Raw genomic sequence first — 23,164 nt, forward strand, 5'->3', positions numbered from 1 at the left:
ACAGTGTCCATACAATATTTTAATTATTTCAGTAAATGGCAACTCTCTTCCATTGACCCTGATATAATGATAGTACAAATAATTAAGAGAACCACTGCGTATAAATAGCACCATAAAAAAATAAAAGAAACAAAACTAGAAAATGCCTTTAATCCCAGCACTTGGAAGGCAGAGGCAGGCAGATCTCTATGAGTTCAAGGCCAGCCTGGTCTACAAAGTGAGTTCCAGGAAAGGCGCAAAATTACACAGATAGACAAACAAACAAACAAAAAGAAAATAACTACTTGGGCAATTTCACATCTTAGAATTTATAACTAACCATGTTCTGGACAGATGAAAAACATCTTCTTGTTGTGTTTTAAAGTTGTAACTTTGGCAGTTTTGTTACTTTTCTTAGAAGTCTTAAGAAAAGAAAACCAAATATTAATAAAGCTATACATACTGACAAATATGCTTTCATTGAACTTGAGTGATCTCTTCTGAACCCATTCAGGACTTAATCCTGGATTTAGGTCAACTTAATCCAATTTCAACTGAAACTAAAGTGGCTTAATTTGGAACCCCCAGCCCCGATATCTGATTAAAGTAATTCCTCTTTCTTCACCTTCTCTATCTCACTAGCCAGCTCTGTCTCCAGCAGGAATCCTTACAGTTGCCTTGGAAAGATCGCAGTCCTCATGTTTCTTCATGGTGACTTTGCTCCTTGGTTTTAAATATCCACCTTCTCCTGTTTTATTTACAGCTGACCACAATCACTTCCCACATTACAAAGCTCCATTGCAACAGCCCCTTTTTGAATACTTACCTCCCTGTCTTTAACAAGTGTCAGAATCATTTTTCCTTTGGCAATACTCAAATACAATTTCATACTTGGTTAAGAGTTTAAGTGCTCCTGATATATTATTAGGCAACTTTGAACTTTCCTGTAAGTTCTCTTTCCTGCTTAAAGCTCAAGGGACTAAAAGTTCATTGCACCATTATGTGAGATGGGAGATACAGAGAATTTAGAGATTTTATAAGAAGAAAAATGATGAGTATAGTTTGGGGCAAATTGAACTTGAAATCTCCTGCAACGTGGCATCTGGGAATATTTAGTTGGCATCTGAAAACTAGGGTGTGATCCAAATGAGAAGTTAGCTAGAAATAGAGATTGGCAAGCTGTCTGCCTGAGACATGAGCTGATGCTCTGGCCATGCTCAAAAGTGTTGTGATAAGTGTGGACATCAGTGCCCTTCAGTCAATGACAGTCAGGACATCCTTAAGCTCAAGCAAGTTGTTCTGAGGTGAACATGGGACATCTTAGCCAGACAGTGCCAAAGGACTTATAGGAATTGTGCTTCTGTTAGGTGGTTTTGAAGTCAGTTGGAAGATATAGAGGTCCATTATGGGTTGAATGCTATGAGGAAACAGGGGTAATTCCATGATTGGGTATCATTATAAACCAACCAGAAGCAGAACAGACTATAGGAAGACTAAATCTGTAATTAGTGAAGAAGTGGCATGCAGCCTTATTGGCAAGAAGAATGGGATGCTGCGTTCCTTTTATGGCTTGAACAATGCACATTACTGGTATGTGTTTGGATGTAATTACACAGAGGTCTTGTTTTAGTCTTGTTCTCTCCTATGTGGAGGCAGATATTCTATGAGGTACTTTTTAATGAGGGGGTGGACATTGGGGTTTAGTTGATAAGAGCATCATCAGTCCCGCAAGTCAGGGCTTACTTATCTCATTTCATTGGAAGGGGAGAAATGATTAAAACAGTGTATTGGGCATAATTGTACATACCCCCTCTACTTGGAGGATGGCAAGAAAAAAAGAAAGAGCAGAATGAAGAAAACTTCAGAAAGTCAGCATCAATTCTTGCCACTTCACATTTTAAAAATGCATCTTCAGGGATAGCCAGGCGGTGGTGGCTCATGCCTTTAGTCCCAGCACTTGGGAGGCAGAAGTAGGAGAATTTCTGTGAGTTCAAGATCAGCCTGGTCTACAAAGTGAGTTCCAGGACAGCTAGGACTGTTACACACTGCAACCCTGTCTTGAAAAATGTAAAAAAAAAATGCATCTTCAGGGATATAAGTGAAGATGAGATGTAATAAAACACATAATCATCATGTGTAGAGTTCCCATACCACCACCAGCTTACACAGACCACACACAGACTTGAACACAAAGGTATACACACACACACACACACACACACACACACACACACACACACACACAGAGAGAGAGAGAGAGAGAGAGAGAGAGAGAGAGAGAGAGAGAGAGAGACAGACAGACAGAGAGACAGAGACAGAGACAGACAGACAGACAGATCTTCCAATTTTAGAAGGCCAATCACTAAGGACTTTTCCAGAGTTACCTATACCTTGGATTACCACCTAGTAAATGGGTAGGATCACTGACTTGAGCATTTGCTAAAACTGCTGTTTAATTTATCTAATTTTAAAAGACAAGGTCTCAAGTAGTCCAGGCTGGTCTTGAACTCTAAGTATTTGCAGATGACCTTGAACTTCTGATCCTCCTGCCTCTAACTCCCAAGTGATGAGATTATAGACATGTATGATGGCTAGTTTTATGTGAACTTGACACAAGCTCTAAAGTTATCTGAGAGGAGGGAACCTCAATTTAGAATGCCTCCATAAAATCAGGCTTCAGGCAAGCTTGTAGAGCATTTTCTTAACTAGTGACTGATGTGGGAAGGCCCAGCCCATTGTGGGTGGTACAACCCCTGTACTGGTGGTCCTGGTTCTACAGGAAATCAGACCGAGCAAGCCGGGAGGTGCAAACCAGTAAGTAGCATTCCTTCATGGCCTCAGCATCAGCTCCTGCTTCTGGGTTCCTACCCTATTTGAGTTCCTGTCCTGACTTCCTTCAGTGATGAAATAAAATGTGCAAGTATAAGCCACATGAACCCCTTCCTCCCCAACTTACTTTTGGTCATGCTGTTTTATCATAGTGATAGTAACTGAACTAAGACAACATGCATCACTATGCTTGGTTTATGTAGCACTGAGAACACATAGCTTCCTGTAAGCCAGGTACACATTCTAACTAGTCAGCTACATCCCTAGCCCTAATTTAACTTATTAGAGTAGGTTTGCACTCATGCAGAGTATTGCTAAAGAATGCTAACACTTGTCAATGCTTTGATATGTCATCAACCTCCTGGGCCATTTTTTTTTTTTTAAGTTGTAACCATGTAAAAATCATTGACTCTAACATAATGTTTAAGTTGTCTGTAAGTGATCAATTCATCTCAACATATCCTTAGTGGATTAATCTTTCTTAAAACTGTATCTTAACATTTTTTGACTCAGACTCCAAGGGGTCCTGTTAACAGTTCGGAATAAGCAACCCACTACGCTTTAAAACCCTCTTTCCATAATAGGTTTTTTTCATCCAAATTTTTAGAGTTCCTGCATATGCCATGGTTACCACTCTGGAGTGGAAATCTGGCTCTTGAGACCCCGCGACACAACTGTGTCCTGGTTTGAATGTGAGCTACTTTTGATCTCGACCCACATGCTTCCGCTGTGTGCTCAATTGTCTCCTGGAGCCCTTCATTTCTGCACCATGGGCATTCCAGTTTGAATCTGCTCTCAAGAACACAATGTCTCAGAGCTCACCAGGAGATGTGAGAATCCCGGACATTGCCTAGGCTCCTCTTGTATGCTTTGGAATCCCCAGGGTTTCTTGGGATGAACTCAGCCAGATGAAAGTTGGTAGAGGGCAGTCTGGCACAGAGCAGGCTGCAGCCTTCTTGGCTACACCCCAACTCTTCCAGGCCATTTCCCCTGGGAAAAATTCTGGTTAGGAATGTGCGGTGTGTGAGTGTTTTCAAATCGGGACTTTCAACTGATTTCTTTGATGGCTCTATTAGTTGTGCTCATTTTGATCTTGTATTTGAAGTGATGTTGTCCGGACCATCAGCACATGATTGCCATAAAGGAGCTACTGTTGTCATGGTTCTTTAGACAAATGGAGCAGCCTGGGACTGCTGGGAGCATGGTAGCCAATGCACTATACAGCATGTCTCATCTGGGTGCCTAACAGACATGCAGGTGCGACCTTACCAGAGAAGGGAGTCATCTTCAACTCACTAAGGAGATATGTGCAGATTGGGAATTGAATCTGGGTACTTTCAGAGCCTAATAGATATTCATAGGGCACATAGCAGCATTGTTATGTAAATAGGATTGTTCCATTCAGCTCTCGCTGCTAAGACTGCAGCTTTGCATTCCCTCACTTACATAGATGGGCTCCATAAGGCACTGGGCAGTGAGGTATGTTTCCTGCTATGCCAGAGTTACACTAATTTGTCAACAGCTGACACCGTTAATAAAGGATTTAAACATATCCTGCAAAATGTCGACTACTCATTAAACGCATGCCGATTAGTTAAATTTAGTGTCACCGCCATAGATTTTAGAGCTTCCATTTGAGCTTGGAGGGGGGGGAGGGGGGAGTTAGACCTTAAATGGAAACACGTGGGCAAGATAGATCCCAGGTGCTTCAAATCAGCAGTGATTTAGCTAGTCTCAAGGATTTTGCTATATTTGACAGAAGCAACTGTTCATTAAACCTGCCTGGAGCCAACCTTGGATCTGATGCCAGCAGCGCAGACTAACCAATCTTAAGATCAAAACTGAATGTGCAGTTGGAACCCCTAGACATGCCCTAACCCCCCTTTACCTTAACGGTTCAACATTACCAACTGAATAAGACCCTGAATGTATGGGACTCCAAATTTCTTCCTCTTCAGATCTTTTGGTTGGCAGGTTCAAATGTGAATCTCGCAAATAGAGAGAACAATCTCTATTTTATTTTATTTTCTTCCTTCCTTCCTTCCTTCCTTCCTCCCTTCCTTCCTTCCTTCCTTCGTTTCTTTCCTTCTCTCTCTCTCTCTCTCTCTCTCTCTCTCTCTCTCTCTCTCTCTCTCTCTCTTAATGTGTGTTTATGAATGCACTGTAGGTGCATACGTGTGCAGGAATGTGTACTCATGCACATGTGCAGAGGCCTGAGAAGATGTTGAATGTTCTGCTCTTGTTCTCCACCTTATTCTCTTGAGGCAGAATCCCTCATGAACCAGCAGCCAGCAAGCTTCAGTGATCTTCCTACCTCTGCTACAAATTGTGCTGGGGTTACAGCAATGTGTGGTCACACTAAAATTTGAATGCTAAGACTCAAATTCAGGCCCTCACCATTGCACAATAAGTACTCTTACTCACTGAGCCATCTCCCTAAGCCTTCAAGTCTTTATTTTCTATGTTGAGAATACATTTACATTGCCTGCAATGCATAGTAATAAAGACATACAATCTTTATTGTATGCCAGTACATTCCTGGAGATATATAACACATAGGGTTGCTTATAGATGTTTGGCCTCATTAAGTAGAAACTGTGTAATTAGTGGGTGTTGAGAATGTCACCATACCAATGAGGCTGTGAGTTAAAATACAGCAGAAACCAAAAGATGAAGTGGATTCCTCAATAACTTGCTTCCCCAATCCCATACCTTTGTCACAGCTAGCTTTTCTTCCGAAATACATTGTTTGAAAGACTATCAAATAGCATTTGTTTAGAAGGTGCTCAATGCTCTCAGCCTTAGAGAAGATGCATGATGCAGTTACTACAGACTCATAACTGATCATAGTCCTCTGAATAAGGAACTGGAATGTTTGGACAAAAATGTGAGTTATATATCAGCTCTTCTCAACCCAAGGCTCAGGGAACATCACTGAAGTGACAGAAAGAACGTAAAAGCCAGAGAACGGTGAGTGCTGGGAAATGATGTCTTCCGAATAGGACACAAGGGTTGCATGCACAAACTCAGCAGTGGTGCTTATCTGCACGAGACCTGCACACCATCAAGACAGCTCAAAGTTCCAGCAGGGATGGTGAAGTGGCTCCAGAGGCCCTGCCCTTGGCTTCAGGGATATTGGCAGTTGATACCTGCTATTTGAGGGAGAGTCACTTTTGTGGGGGGCGTCATCGGTAGGTTGCCCATGGCCCCAGTAGATGACTTCACATCTATGAGCATATGAGCAGCACTGATTGGTTGAAGTGTGTTGTAATAATAATATAAAAAGGACATGAGATTGGATGGAGATGGCCTGGGAAAGGAGCCAGAGAGAGTTGGAGGGTAGTAATGAGTGCTGAGTATGATCAAGATACATTGTTTAAAATGTATGCAATTTTGAATGAATAACAAAACAAAGGTGCTCACTTGGATTTTAAAATTGGTGAACACAGCTTCATATAGTATTGGAGAAACTTAATCTGAAAAGTTGAACCTGTGAAATATCTTAGAGATAAATAACTTAAATAATATATGCAGAAAAATAATTCTTAACTTAGGCATATATTCTAGAAATGTAATATTCAACTTTTATGGGCAGGTTTCTGCTTGAGTAACAAAAAATGTGAACTAGAGATTAGAGAAAGACTCTAAATTAATACAAGTATGCATTGCCTGTAACTGTTTGTTCTTAGGCAACAGTAAAGGATTGCTTTCTTAAGACAGCACAAGGCAAGAGAATTGTCACAGCAAAGCAAAGCAGAAATGAATCTAAATGAAAAAAACTATGAATATATTCTTTATGGATATGGAGAAAGAATCACACTATTACTTTATGAAAATTTTTTAGAGTAGGTTTCATGGAAATTTAATTTTTTAGATGGGAAACAGCAGTAGTATATTACTCAAACAATTATAGAATCTCATATCATCGCCTACGAGGATTCTGGATTACTAGAATAAATTAACATATTTTTAATCAAAAAGAAATGTTATGATTGTTTTAAAGAAATCTGTGTTCTACTGTCAGGCACATACATTTTAAACATTATGTCTTGTTATTTCAGTTCTCTTGAGAGATGAATCTCAGAGCACTCAATGCAAGTAAGTCGTTGGCAAAGAAAAACAAAGCATTGACTTTTAGAATTATGGTTATTATGTTATTTTTAATTATATTAATTGATTTGGAAAAAAAGCCCAAATCTACCTTACACTTTAACTTCATTTTCTACTATTATTTTTTGTTTCAGAGTCTTATACCTCCCTGAAACCAATATGCTACACATTGTAGTCATTCATTGGTGTTATCAGAAGGACAAAAAGGAAGAAAGAAAGGAGGAGAGTCAAGATCACCTCTGCAATATATTTGGTGCACCCCCAAAGAAGCTGTGCTTGGTAAGGGAACAGATCTTTTGAGATGTAATATAGAGAGAAGTGTGGGTAAGCCTGCTTGTTCCAAGCAACTGGAGCCACACATTACTGTGGACTTTAATTAGTCTCTTGAGCTGTGTGAGCTTGAACACACTCCTGCATGTATTTACCCTGCTTCTCACCTATATCCTGAGCATCATATGACCTTCTGACAGGGGCGAACAGAGCAGGGAAATATCTACTTTCGGGTATATAGATGTATAAGGAGGGTAAGATGTGGGGAGGCAAGAAGTCATTCATTTTCAGGTTTGTATTGGATTAGGAAACAGAGAATGGAGATAACACCACAAAGCAACTGAAAGAATCCTCCTTGCATTCTCAGCCCTTCAAACCTGTCCATATGATGAAATTCAAGGATGCCAAGGATGTGAGGGAGAGAAGGGGCCAGTGCTGTCTTGAGGCAGTCTCCATTCATGGACAGACTTCTGATCACCAGTTAGGCATTCATTGAAGAGCTCTGTGAAGAGGCTTAGAAATGCCAAGAACAGATTGAGATCATTGACATTTTTGGAGACAGGCCAAAACTACGTTAACAAAGTTAACACTACTGATACCTTAATTTCGATAATAAATAATACTTTAGTTTAGGACTTGGTTTTTCTTAAAATATAACATACAGGCTTACCTTCAATGCTTTAAATCCAATACTTGTCTATAAGAATTTATTTTGTACAACCTTGCAATAGAAGCCCCATCTCTTCACATCTCTGCCTTCACCCATAGCATCTTGTTGATGCTTGCTGTCTTTGATTAGTTATTTCCTTTGAAACAAGTCCTAAATTTTATTTACCATTAAGCTCATACCCCAGAGAAGTGACTAGTTCTTCTTGAAATCTTAAACAGCTCCAATCCAGAAGATACATCTCTTTCTTACATATCTCTTTGTTTCGTGTATAGCTTAATAGGAAGAGTTCCAGGGTAGACTTAATTGCCAACTTGATAGAATCTAGAATTTCCCTGGATCTGGGCCTTTAGGCATTCCTGTAGAGGATTACCTTGATTGCTTAACCGAGGTGGGAAGACCTGCCCGCAGTGGGCGGAGCCATTCCTTGGTTGGGCTCTTAGATGTGTAAGTAGAGAAAGGGAGCTGAGTAGCAGCAAGTGTTCATTACTCTCTTTTCCCTGATTGAGTGTGCAGGAAAAGTAACTAAGACAGTGCTGTATGTAAGAAATACATGGAAAAATGATGATTCCATAGATAATCTGACAGCAGCTCTTCCTCTCTTCTAGCTTCAACTATTGCTCTATGAGCCGCTAACTGGAATGTATAATCATTTAAAAGAAATCATCACTTGTTTCTGATGCTTGAGCACATAAAATACTGTAGATCCTTTATACACATTTTATTATAAAAGAAAAAAAATGAATGAATGAATAAGTGAATGAACAGTACAAGGCTCATTTATGGATTCATTGATGAGGAATTAAATGAACCTCTGTCTCAAAGAATTTATAGTATAAAAAGAGAAAATAAGCTATCGACAATTTTCTTGAATACAAACCAGAATGACTAAATTGTCAATAATGTAGATGCAGCCTGAAGGTAACTGTTACAACTGCCTCAGAGAAGACAGCATAAAGGGTGCAATGTGGGCACATTGAAAGATTATTTCTGCTTATAATTGGTGGGAGCCTTAAGGGTTGCTCCTGGAAATTCTGGGGAGATGCAGGTAGTAGGCAAGAGCAATGACATGGAGATCTGTGAGTTCCTTAAACCTCAAGTCTGTGTCTTGCTTGCTTTTGAATCCTCACCATAGTGCTGAGAGTAGTAATTACTACAGAAATGCCAGGCTTTGTGTGTATGGGGGTATCATTTTTGCCCATTTATGCTGCTCATTTATTTGGTCATTCTCCCAAAAGGCTTTAACTCTTGATACCCTGGGTTTTAGTTTCAAACATGAATTTCAGAGGGAGAGATACACTCAAAACACAGTAGATGTATCTGAAGAATATCTTAGTTAGGGCTTCAATTGTTGTGATAAAATACCATGATGAAAATCAACTGGGTTAGGGGGAAGGGTTTTTTTCCTCTTACAGCTTGCCCATCATTCACAGAAGTCAGTGCAGGAACTCAAGGCAGGCACCCGGAGTCAGTAACTGAGGCAAAAGCCGTAGAGGAGTGCTGCTTACTGGCTTACTCCCCCAGCCTACTTTTTTTTTTTTGTAGAACCCAGGACCACAAGTCTAGTGATGGCACCTCCTATAGTGAGCTGGGCCCTCCCATATCAATCAAAAATGCACTACAGGCTTTCTCACAGTTCAGTTTGGTGGGGGAATTTTCTCACTTGAGGTTACCTATTTCAAAATGACTCTAGCTTGTGTCACGTTCTCATTGAACTAGTCATCACAAGGAAGCAAGAAATTTGGTTGCTAAAGTATCTAGAGGAGTAGGAAATAGCTTCAACAGCCAAGTATGTACGGAAACATTTACCCATAAGCAAGGCCCTGTTATAGCAACTGCTGTCTGGTCTCAGAGAACTTTGACTCCTGTAGCCCTAAGGTCTCTTACCTGTGACAAAACACCGAACAGTGTTTTATACCCACAGCTGCTATATCTATTTTGCCATCACAGGATTTTGCTGATTGGATCTGTGGTGTATTTTCTCTTTGTGGTTTAGAACTGCCATTGTTTGGACAATTACGACAAAGGAGGAAAGGGGACACTGTTCTTTTTCGCTGTACCCATTATCCTCTGACAGTTACTCAGGATGGCTCTTCCACTTGGCACAGAGACATATTGCTGAAGACCATAATACTTTCAGGAGTAAATGGAAATGTTTGATTCTAATTTTTTTTAAAAACAAGAAGAAAAAAAGGAAGACAATAATAATGAATCAGGCATGGGTTATATATTTTTATCAGCCATAAAATTTTGATGCTCGTATTTCGGATACGCATCTCAACAAAGGAAAATATGCCACAATCAACAAACATGACAGTTTTCTCCAGCTTCTCTTATGTCATAGCCAGGAGAAAAAAAAACACACATAAAACAAAACAAAATTAAAACAAGAGCCAAACCCCAAACCAATTAAACAAAAAGCTATACAATTGAGGCTTCTGTTCTTATAGAAATTATATTTTTACGTATAATAGCATATTAATGGAACTTAGATGCTGAGTAGATAGCTAAATGTCAGACATGCCCATAATATCTGTAACAAGTAGGATACGATTCTAAAATATCCAAAGATTGTGTGACATTTGTTATACAGGAACGACATAGTGCTAAAGAAGCAAAACTAGACTGACATCCAGGTAGCCATGCTGAAGCAAGCATCAATCCTGCTAGGAGGGTGTAGTTGCCACTAAACCTTAATGGAATAAAGCACCAAGTAGGTAGCTCTGTGGGGGATACACCAAAGCTTTCTTCTTGAGCAAGCTTTAGAATCAGTATGTATTTTAGAAAATAAAAACTATGCCTATACTTTCAGAGAGTTGGTAGGTGACCAATAGTAAAACAATAAATCTAGTTTGACTTAATATATTTGATTTCTATTGCATTCATTAATTGGATTATAGAAAACCAAGGGGATTGGTGTGTGTGTGTGTGTGTGTGCTGCAGATTAAAGTATTCTTTATAAATTGATTCTTCTTAGAGATTACAAGAAGAAAATGCTGCTTTTTTGCATAAGTGTGTCAATGTTCCTAACTTATAAAAAGCAATGCTAAAAGCGGAGGTTCTATTTCTATTCTCCACAGCCTGGCCATCATGGTGTCCGGTCTCTGCTACCAGAACAAGGAGCCATGCCCAAGTCTGGTCAATAAAATATCACCACCTAGAGAAATACCAGCTGTTAGCTCTGATGCATCTGCTCATTTCTATCTTTCGAGAAAATGAGATTTGAAGTGCTTCTCAGAGCTGTAAAATAGACACAATATAAGATTTTTATCATTTTTGAGTCACCATTTAGCAACATGATGTACATTCACACTGTTGTTCAGTCATTATCCTCATCTATATCTGGGGTGTTTATATTTTTTTTATCATCCTAAACTCAATCTATGTATCCACTGAGTGTCTTCCTCTCTATAAACCCTGATCACTGCACTCTACTTCCTGTCTCTGCAAATGTGACTACTGTAGACATATTAGTCACATATATACTTGTACAATATTTTATATCGTAACTGGCTTATTTAACTTAGTATAATATCATCAAAGTTCATCTATATTGTAATATACTCTAGAACATCCTTCCTTTTCAAATTGAATAATTTCTTTATAAGCACACATTATATTTTGCTAAAATTTTTTATGTGTTGATGGACCCTGGGGTGTTTACATCTTGGATCCACTGGAAGTAATACCGCTATGAATATAAGCTGCAGATGTCTGCTTTTGGCTGTTTTTCAAGCATCAAACATTTATTTATCTGACAAATTGTATTCATTTGTCTTTCTGAATTGAGTAATTAGAAGAATGCTTAATGATCTTTGGACCTAATGACCTCTCTGAAAATTAGAATATCTCCACTATTTTAGCAGATTAAAGGATTCATTTCCTTTTTTTTTTTTTTTAAAGACCGAGAACCTATCTAGAGTGAAGTCTTTGGTTAGTACCCAGGCCTTCTGAGTTTTGAGCCATGCCTTTCTAACATGGAGCTATTCAAATATTTATTGGTGAAAAACACCTCATTTCTCTGCCTTATGCCATGTTAAGTAGATCATGCCATATATTCTCAACATCAGACAATTTTTATTCTGCTCTGGAGGATGTGGACAAAGGAGTTAAATTTTACCCATGCTCAGCCATCATTTTAAAGAAAATTACTGTTCAGATTTTGGAGCTCCAAGTGACCATGAATATGTCTCACAGCAGATTATATTGGGTGGTAATTTTCTTCTTGCATGTGCAATGATTCCTCCTAGATTCACTTTACAATCTGGTGAATATTAAATTGTTATTACAGCGTGGCTTCCTCCACTTCATTTTATTTTACTACCAGGGTTATGGGCTCAATGTTGTAGTTACAGTTTATTTCACTTACAATCAACATCTATTTCAGGCACTTGTTAGCTTCCTCTTGCTTGTTTGTAAATCAGTGTCTTTATGAATCAGCCTCTTTATTTGGGCTGGAGGTAGAAATGGCAATGCACCAGCTGTAGACTCTGCTTCAAGTTCCAAAAGAGGGCATATTTCAGCTATTTCAATAGGGACCCAATACTCAGAGCTATTAATGGTGGAATTTAGTTCATAAGCCAGTGAGAAATAACAACTAGATCCTTGACACTTTTCCTGTAACTCAGAACAAGTGTTATATCAATTATGCTGTACGGAGCACAATTTTAGTTCAGCGAACAGGATGTTTTGTACTCTGTCCTAGGTTTATATGCTGGAACACTTGCTCTGCAACACCCGTTAATGTGCCTGAGATATATAGCCTCGGTTTCCTAGTTCTTCATCATTATATCCTTTCATTATAAGGCATCCTTTGATCCACATGTGTTATCACTACTAACTAACTGAGGTATTACATGCCAGCCACATTCTCCATCTGTTGTTATGCTCAGGTGGAGCACTGGCTGCTAACCATCTTACTCACCCTAGGACCACTACCAGATACCCATGGACAACTCCTATGCTTCATAGCCTGCTAATATAATGCATATCAGCCAAGCCCAAACCTGCTTATCTTGCCTTGTCTATTCATATCCATGAGACCCATTCTAAAGATTCTTTCCAGTTCCTTTCCCTTCCATATGACTAGCTTGGAGCTCCTTCATATGGTATGTATGTGCCTATTACTTTCAGGATTGATAACATACTATCCTTTTAATAGCATGTGTCTCATGATTTCTTGGTCTTAAGTTTTATATTAATACACATACCTTCAAATAGTAACATTCATTTATTCCTGGAGAAACATTCCAAATGTATTCCTTATTTGAAAATGATGTATTCTATCCCATTTTTTAAGTACTGGCAATTTAACCAAGGGCATCATGCATATAAGACCAGTACTCTACCACTGAGTTATACCCCCAGCCCAAAGTGATATATTATTTGGTGCAGTTCTATGGGAAGGCCTAAGGCAGGACTTGGAATGGATGTTGTGGACCTGATTTCTCTTACAGAGGAATGGAAGCAAGGCTATTCCTGGAAGGGTCCTGTCTAACCCCATCCCACTATGACTTCTGGATAAGAGGATGGGATAGAAACTGCCTTTATTTGAGCCACTGAAGAAGAAAGTCAAAGTGAAAACAAAACAAAACCAGTCTCTATTCTAATGAGAGAAAGAGAGGAAGACTCAGAGACTCATAAAAAGAACTGAAGGATTCAAAGGAAGTGTAGAACAGAAGGACAAGTGACTCAGCCATAAGAAGTAGGGTAAACACAGATTGAGCTGTCTGGGGGAGGGAGGACAGCAGCCACTTTCTAGAGCTGTTTACTTGTTCCTTTCTGATAGGTACTGGGAATTTAGCCTGCAAAAGTAGGTTGCTGAAACAAACAAATAAATTAACAAAAGACCTCTTTTAAAATGAGAAGATATATCTAAACTGACAGATGTGCAAATTGAAACACAGAAACACACACAAAAAAAGTGAAAAAGGCAGGGTGTATGACTCCTCTCAAAGATCAGTACTCCTCAACTACTGAACACAAAGAGACTGAAATAAGTAAGGTGCCAGATGAAAATTTATGGTTAGAAGACAGATGACTGGATCAAGGACCCAGAGAAGAAAGACAGCAACATAGGGAAAAAGTCAGTAAAATGGATGTGAAGAACAGCAACATGGAAGGGAAATTCAATACAAAATTTATTAGACACCTGATTGGTTTAATAAAGAGCTGAATGGACAATAGCAAGGCAGGAGAGAGGGATAGGCAGGGCTGCCAGGCAGACAGAATAAGTGGAAGGAGAGAAGAGAAGAAGGAGGAGCAAGAAAAAGAGGAGAGGAGGACACCAGGAGCCAGTCACCCAGCCACAAAGCCAGCCATGGAGTAAGAAGGAAAGAAAGGAACATAGAATAGAGAAAGGTAAAAGACCAGAGGCAAAAGATAGATGAGATAATTTAGGTTAAGAAAAGCAAACTAGAAATAAGCCAAGCTAAGGCCGGGCATTCATAAGTAAGAATAAGTCTCCATGCATTTATTCCATATCTTTGGTGACAGGCCCCCAAAGAGTAGAAAAAAAAAACCTATAGGTAAGCCCTAAAGGTATTAAGAATCTAATCAATAAAACCATGGAAGAAAAGTTCCCAATTTTATAGGAAGATATCTACATTTAAATTTCTTTGATCCATATAGAACTTCAAACATATGTGATCAGAACTGAGTCTCCTCATGACATTTTATAATCAGTTTGTAAAAAATACAAAGCAAAGAAATAATATTAAAAGTTATAAGGGAAAAACTGCCAACTCACTTATGAAGTCAATGAATCTGAATATCATCAACTCACTTCTTAACAACTTTGAACTCCAGGAAAAAATGGAATGGTGTATTTCAATCCTTGAAAGTAAATGACTGCCAAACAATATTGCTATAGCCAGCAAAAGTATCTTTTTGACAGAGAGATAGGAACATTTAAAGCAATCACAAAGTAATTCAGTTCGTGAACACCAAGCCAGCACCACTAAAGATACTTAGAGAGCTACTAGACACAGAAAATGAATATGAAAGTCTCAGTCATAAGAGCAAGGAAAGAGTAAGTCTCATGAGGAGACTGGATGAACAAAAGATGGAGGAATCTGTCCTGTGTAAAACAGTAAATCAGCAAACCCCTAATAACAGGGGAGGAGAAAATTAAAGAACAAGCAATCTAATCAACCAGAAAAGTAAACAGCAATTCTAAGAATCAATGAACAGTTTTCAATAATAATGTTAAATGTAAATGGACCAAACTCAACAACAAATAGACAGAATTGGCTGTGTGGGTTGAAAAAGTAGGTTCAACTGTCTGTTGTCTACAAAAAAACACATCTTACTAGCAAAGACACCCATAGCCAAGACTCAAAAAATGGAGAATAATCTATTAAATGGATTGACACTGTTAAGTTGCTATAGTTATACTGATACGTGATAAAATAGACATTAAAACAAAATTATAAGAGATGAGGAAGTTCACTATATACTAATAAAGGGAACAATTAGTTAAGAAGATGTAATTGCAAATATATGAATAATCATACATTGGGACTTATAATATCATAAAACAAATATTAATGGACATAAAATATCAGGAAAGTCCTTATTGAATAACAGTGGGTGATTTCAGTACTCTACTATCATCTCTAGATAGGTCATACAAGCCAAAGTCAATGACAAAAATATTATACTTAAACTACATCCTAGGTAAAATGGACTTAGCAGGTATTTACAGAGAATTCTACCCAATAGATACATAACCCATGTTCTTCTCAAGAGCCCAATGGAAACTTCTCTTAAACAGATCACATTTAGAACAGTAATCAAAGCTTACTAAATATGAAAGAATTAAACTAATCACTTGGACTTTATCAGGTCATAGTATAACAAAACTAGAAATCAGTATTAAGAAGCTACACAAATGCATAAAGACTAAACAATACACTCTTGAATAACCAGTGGGTTTTTGGAAAAATCAAGACAGAAATGAAGAAATTCTTAGAATCAAACACAAATGAAAGCACAGCTTTCCAGAACCTTTGTGATGCAGTTAAGCCAGTCCTAAAAGGAATCTCATGGCTATGAGTATTTACATTTGAAAATTTACATCAGAAAGAGCTCAAATAAATAACCAGTAATGGACCGCAATTTTTTAGAAAGACAAAAACAAGGCAAAAATCAAATGTAGTTTATAACAAGAAATGTTATACATAGGAGCAAAATGAACACAACAGAGATTAAAAGAGCAATGCACAAAGTCAATCAAACAGAAAGTTTGTCCTCTGGGAAAAAAATGCAAGATTGACAAACTTGTCAAAAGAAAAGAAAAGACCTGAGTGTAATAAAATGTGTAATAAAATGAGGTATACAAATGGAGGTTATTGTAGATTACAATGAAATCCAGAAAACCATTAAGGGAGGCTTTGAAAACTTACATTAGAAAAAATAAATAAATAAAAGACAGAGAGATGACTCAGAAGTTTAAAATACTTGCTGTTCTTGCAGGGGACTTGTGTTCTCTTTCCAGCACCCATATTATGGCTCACAACTACCATTAACTTCAGTTGTAGGGGACCTCTTCTGACCTCCACATGCACCACACACACACACACACACACACACACACACACACACACACACACACACACACACACGGTACACATACATACATAAATGCAGGCAAAACACTCATACCTCTAGAATAAAATAAATAAATCTAAAACAAATAAAGAAAAAAGTAAGTTCCTAGACACATGTAACCTACCAAAATTAAATGAGGTAGTTAAAAACAACCTAAATAGACCCATAACCCACAATAAGAAAAACATCTCCCAGGCTGTTCATGTAGATCTCTTCCATTTCTCCGTCATTGGGCGATTCCCGTGTCTTTCTTGGAGTCCTGTTTTCCAGGTAGCCTCCCTGGTGATGTGAGTAGCAGTCCAGTCATCCTTGTTCCACATCTAGTATCCTCCTATGAGTGAGTACATACCATGTTTGTCTTTCTGAGTCTGGGTAACCTCACTCAGGATGATTTTTTTCTAGATCCATCCATTTGTCTGCAAACCTCATGATGTCATTGTTTTTCTCTGCTGAGTAGTATTCCATTGTGTATATGTACCACATTTTGTTTATCCATTCTTCAGCTGAAGGGCATCTAGGTTGTTTCCATGTTCTGGCTATTACAAACAATGCTGATATGAACATAGCTGAACAAGTGCTCTTGTGGTATGATTGAGCATTGCTTGGGTATATGCCCAAGAGTGGTAAGCTGGATCTTGGGGGAGATGGATTCCCAATTTTCTAAGAAAGCACCATATTGATTTCCAAAGTGGTTGTACAAGCTTGCATTCCCACCAGCGGTGGAGGAGAGTTCCCCTAGCTCCGCATCCTCTCCAGCATAAGGTGTCTTCAGTGTTTTTGATCTTAGCCATTCTGACAGGCGTAAGGTGGTATCTCAGAATTGTTTTGATTTGCATTTCCCTGATGATGAGGGATGTTGAGCAATTCCTTAAATGTCTTTCAGCCATTTGAGTTTCCTCTGTTGAGAATTCTCTGTTTAGTTCTATAGCCCATTTCTTAATTGGACTGTTCGGCATTTTGATGTTTAATTTCTTGAGTTCCTTATATATTCTGGATATCAGTCCTCTGTCAGATGTAGGGTTGGTGAAGACTGGACATGAGTGGGGGTAATGAAGGGCGAGGGTGGAGGGAAAGAGAGCTTGGGAGAGCAGGAGATCCCAGCTGGATCAACAACAGAGAGGGAGAACAAGGAATAGGAGACCATGGTAAATGAAGACCACTTGAGAATAGGAAGAAGCAAAGTGCTAGAGAGGTCCACAGAAATCCACAAAGATACCCCCACAACAGACTGCTGGCAATGGTCGAGAGACAGCCCGAACTGACCTACTCTGGTGATGGGATGGCCAAACATCCTAATTGTCGTGCTAGAAACCCCATCCAACTACTGAGGGATCTGGATGCAGAGATCCATGGCTAGGCTCCGGGTGGATCTCTGGGAGTCCAATTAGCGAGAATGAGGAGGGTTTATATGAGCGAGAATTGTTGAGACCAAGGTTGGATAAAGCACAGGGACAAATAGCCAAATGAATGGAAACACATGAACTATGAACCAATGGCTGAGGGGTCAGCAACTGGGTCAGGCCCTCTGAATGGGTGAGACAGCTTAATCTGTTTGGGAGGCATCCAGGCAGTGGGACCGGGTCCTGTGCTCATTGCATGAGTTGGCTGTTTGTAACCTGGGGCCTATGCAGGGTTGCTTGGCTCAGCCTGGGAGGAGGGGACTGGATCTGCCTGGACTGAGTCTACCAGGTTGATCTCAGTCCTCAGGGGAGGCTTTGACCTGGAGGAGGTGGGAATGGGGGGTGGGCTGGGGGGAAGGTGAGGGGGGCTGGAGGGGGGAGAACAAGGGAATCCGTGGCTGATATGTAGAACTGAATTGTATTGCAAAATAAAAATAAAAAAATAAAAAAAACCAAACAAACAAAAAAGAAAAGAAAAACATCTCCCAACCAAAAATAAAGTCAGGTCCAGATGTCATTGCTGAATTCTATCAAATCTTTAAGGAATAACTAATATTAACATATTTCATAACATAATTTCAACATATTCCATAAGATAGAAAGAAAAAAATCACTAACAAACATGTTCTAAAAAGACAAAATTTCTGTGCTGGCAAAACCAGCAGAGAACACATACAAAACAGAAAATTATAGTCCAATTTCCATGATTCTTATAAACACAAAAAATTCTTATTAAAACACTTGTAAACCAAATACAAGACACATTAACATGGAAAAACTTTTCTTACTTAAATTGGCAGAACTAATATTGTGAAAATGACCACATTACCAAAACCATGTTACACATTCAATGTAATTCCTGTCAAAACACCAAAATACCTTTATCACAAAAGTAGAAAATGTAATTCTAAAATTCATGTCCATGTATAAAGAACTGTAAATAGTCAAGAGAATCCTTCACAGAAAGAGCAGCACTAGAGATATGATAATACTAGTTCTCAAATCATATTTCAGAACCATATTATCAAAAACATAATGGTGCCCCAAAACAAACACGTAGACCAGTGGTTCTCATCTTTCTAATGCTGCAACCTTGTAATACAGTTCCTTGTGTAGTGGTGACCCCAACCATAAAATTATTTTAGTTGCTATTTCATAATTGTAATTTTGCTACTATTATGAATCATAATGTAAATATCTGATATGCAGGATGTTTGATACGTGACTCCTGTGAAAGGGTCGTTCAATCCTCGCAAAGGAGTCTCAACCTATAGGTTGAGAACCACTGATGTAAACCAACAGAATAGAATAGAGGACCCAGAAACACAGCCCCTCATTCATTTTTGTCTGAATCATATGCTAGTCACAGGCAATAAATTTATAGCTTTTGCCATTTACTTCCTTATAATTTATTAGTTATTAACTTTAGGTCCTTCCTCCTTCCAATCTACAAAAGACAGAGTCCTGTTTGGATCTATTACTCTCTCATTTGTGAGAATATATTTATTGATTTTGCTGAAAAAAATTCTGTTGCTATCCTGCTATTTCTATTGATTATTAAACTTTTAAAATAAATAAAATCTCCTGAGTTCTAAGCCAATCACTTTCTTCTCTGAGTGACATTGACCTCCATAATTTATTAATGTTTTGACCCATTAAATGCGTGGGGTCTTGCTGTGATCACTTCCCAGTCACATCAGTCAATGTACTCATCCATCAATTTATTCTGTCGTCTGTTTGGTTCTCAATTCCATGAAGGCAGGAGAACTATTAGCAATGGTTGAAGCATTATGTATATTATACCTAAGTTAGGACAAAACTAAGACGCATGAATAATGAAGCAGTAAGTTATATATATATATATATATATATATATATATATATATATATATATATATATATATATATATGTTTTATTCAGGATTGGTCTAATTTCAAGGATAAAGGCCATCAGCTAATATGTATCTGAGGCAGTTGCAGAGGTCTGAATATAAAAACATTCCAGATTGTGTCCCATTGCTTGAAATATACTCATCACGATATATATTGCTCACTGAGTAAATATTTGCCTAATGAAAGAGGGAAAAGGTGGATCAAAGAAAAGAGAAGACGAGAAGGGCAAGAGCTATCTCTAAGGGCTAAGGATATCTTCTGTACCCAAGCACTGGGTATCTAATTGAGAACTCCCCTTTGATCTTTCAAACTATAGGGGGCACCAAAGGCTGCCAACGGCAAGAGTTACTTGAAGAAAATAAGCACACACTTTTTGAAGACGTTTGACTTTCCTATAGCAACTTTGATGATTTGAAGTGGGTCTGGCTAGACTAAAGGTCATGGCCATAGCCAGGCATTTTTTGATGGAAATCAAGTTTGGAAAATGCCATGATTCTTTTGTTTGTCATAAAGCTGTTCACACTTCAATCAGAGCTCTCCCCTGAACCCATGATTCCTGTACTTGTTAGGGTTCTCAATGTTTTGGTGTTTTCTGATTTTTGCCTGTTCTACTCAGAAGGCACATGCACATTGTATATTTTACTTGTAGTTCATAGGGAAATATATGAAATTTAATATGAGAGATTCTTCCAAGATCATGACCTTTTTCCTCTTTATAGTTTGACAAATATGAATTATGACCTAGGTGATCAGTTAAATTAACCCTTTTACTTTACTATTTCAAAGTACTTTCACAAGGCTTCATGTTGAAAAATTATTATAAATTTTAAATGCAGTGAGTATTGAGTTTACTCATCATACAAAAATACATACTTCTATTTGTTACAGATTTGCAGGATTTTTCAAGATTTATTTTACTTTTTGATAATGTTTATCTGTATGTATGTGTACTTGCTATGTGAGTGTAGATTCTCATGGACTCCAGAAGAGGACAGCAGATCCCTTGTAGCAGGAGTTACGAGCAGTTGGAACTGCTGTATGTGGGTATTGGGAACCAAACTTGAGTCCTCTGCAAGAACTGTACATGCTCTTAACTGCTCAGTCATCTCTCTAGTCCCTGCAAATTTATTTTAAAATGGTGTTACCATCTCTGTATTACAATTTCATATCCCAGGCATTTTTATAATAATGGACAATGTATATAGATAGAGCTTATATTGATAAATGTCATGTTACAGTAGATGACATGCAATTGTTTAAAATAACCCGTCAGAGAAAAAAGAGACCTAACTCCACAGGTTTTACTCTCTCCAGATGTAGGTGCTGTTTCAGATGAAAGAAAGTTTTTTGGAAATTTTGATGGTATAGATCTGAAATATTTCCCCCAAACTCAGGCTTGGTCCATGATGCAGCTGTGTTCCTAGATAAACAGTGTTTAACTTCACGCTTTTCGAAGGTGATCATGTGAGCTCCGTCTCATCAGTGTGTCAATCTAGTGATGGGTTTATAATTTCATAGCATTACAGACAGGTAGTGTTACCTGACAAAGTAGGTCACTGGGGGCTTGTCCTGCAAGGGTACACATTGGCCCAGAGGCTTCCTCATCCCCACTGACATCTGGGCCACCATAAGGTGAGGTGATCAGCAGTGCTCCACCACACTCTCTCCCCATGAGGTTCTTCCTCACCATAGTCTCAGAAACAATGGATTTGAGAAACCATGGATCGAAAACCCTGAAATTGTGACCCCAAATTAATATTTCTCATTTAAATTAGTTTTCTCATATTACTTGGTCATAGATGGATGGCTAACACAGAAGCTTACATATGCAATATTGACAATTAGAGTACAAAAAATAAGCATTTAACTTTGTTTACAATAATGGGGAATTACATACCAAACTTCTCTGTAGATAGCTTTATTTCCCAGGGAGCAAAGCATTTTTTCCACTGACTGAACTCAATGCAAGCGTGTTTGTCTTTCAGTTCCATCTGTGTCAAGGTCGGTGTTTCACAAGATCTAAGTCCTAAACAATCTTTCTCTGTGGTTTATAGACAAGAGGGCCCATTCCTCCCCTTTACTCATACGCATTACAATTCAAGATTTAAGCAAATAGGAGGAGCCCTGGGACATCACTGTTTGTAATACATCAGAGGAAGTGAGTGGTTTGATTCACAGTTGTTGTCTCCAACTCCTGTGGCTTTTTCTTCCTCGAGAAACTCTGGAGTAGGTTGTAGAAAAAAGTTGATTAGTTGCAATATGGTGAATACTAAAGCCAGGAGTAGAAGAGATAAATCCAGTCCTTAGAGGTAGAGGCAGGAAGCTCAGACTTCAAGGGCAGCATAGGCTACAGACTCTATCTTAATAACAACAAAAAAGTATCAAGTTTTTTGTTCGGAGTGTCTAAACTTTTCATGCACTAAGCAGGTTTTGGTCTCTACCACTGTGATGGTTAGTGTTGTCAACTTGACTAAATAAAGAATCACCTGGGAGATGTGTCTCTGAGTCTGCCGGTCTGGGTTGCCTTGACTAAGTGACCTGATATGGCAAGACTCTTATTAATTGTGGGTAGGACCTGGGCTGTTTGAGGGAGGACAAAGTAAACCGGGCACCACTACACATGTATGTATTAGTTCATTGTTCTTGGCCGTGGATGTAGGTAGCATGACCAGTTCTCTCAAGGTCTTGCTACTGCAGCTTTGCTGCCTTGTTTCTTTACATGGGCTGAAACATGCAATTATGAGCCAGATGCTCCCTTTCTCCCTTAAGTTGCTTTTGTCAAGTATGTTATCACAGAGACAAGAAAGAAACCAAGACAACCATGAAGCACCAGGCAGAGAAAAGGCTCAGACCTATACGGACTCTGCACCAAATCACTCATCTTTTAACAACTTACTAGAGACAGGTAAACTTCTGAGAGGGTCTTAAGGATTCCAGTCTTCATTTAGGTTAGCCATGAAGGGAAGGACAGTGCACATCTATGTTAGTCATAGAATTGGACCATGATGCTTTACTCTGGAGAAACTTAGGGAAAGCGGGATATTATTAGTGCAAAGTAAATGTATTAGTAATTTTTTTGTTGTGGTGGTGAATTGTCATGACCAATATAGCTCATAGAACAAAGAGTTTATTAGGACTTACAATTCTAGAGGGATAAGAGTCAATTATGGTGGGGAGACATAGCATCGGTTGGCAGGCATAGCAGTTGGAGCAGGAAGCTGAGAGTTCTAATTTTCAACCTTAAGCAGAATGCAAAGAGAGGGAACTGGAAGTTGCAGGAGACTATGAAATCTCAAAGTCTGCCCTTAGTGATGTATTTCCTTTAGAGAGACCAACTTCCTAAGTCTCCTCCAAATAGTGTCACCAACTGGAGACCAAGTATTCAAATACTTGAGCCTATGGGGGA

Source organism: Peromyscus eremicus, chromosome 5 (genome assembly GCF_949786415.1).
Source record: "Peromyscus eremicus chromosome 5, PerEre_H2_v1, whole genome shotgun sequence".
Lineage (NCBI taxonomy): Eukaryota > Metazoa > Chordata > Mammalia > Rodentia > Cricetidae > Peromyscus > Peromyscus eremicus.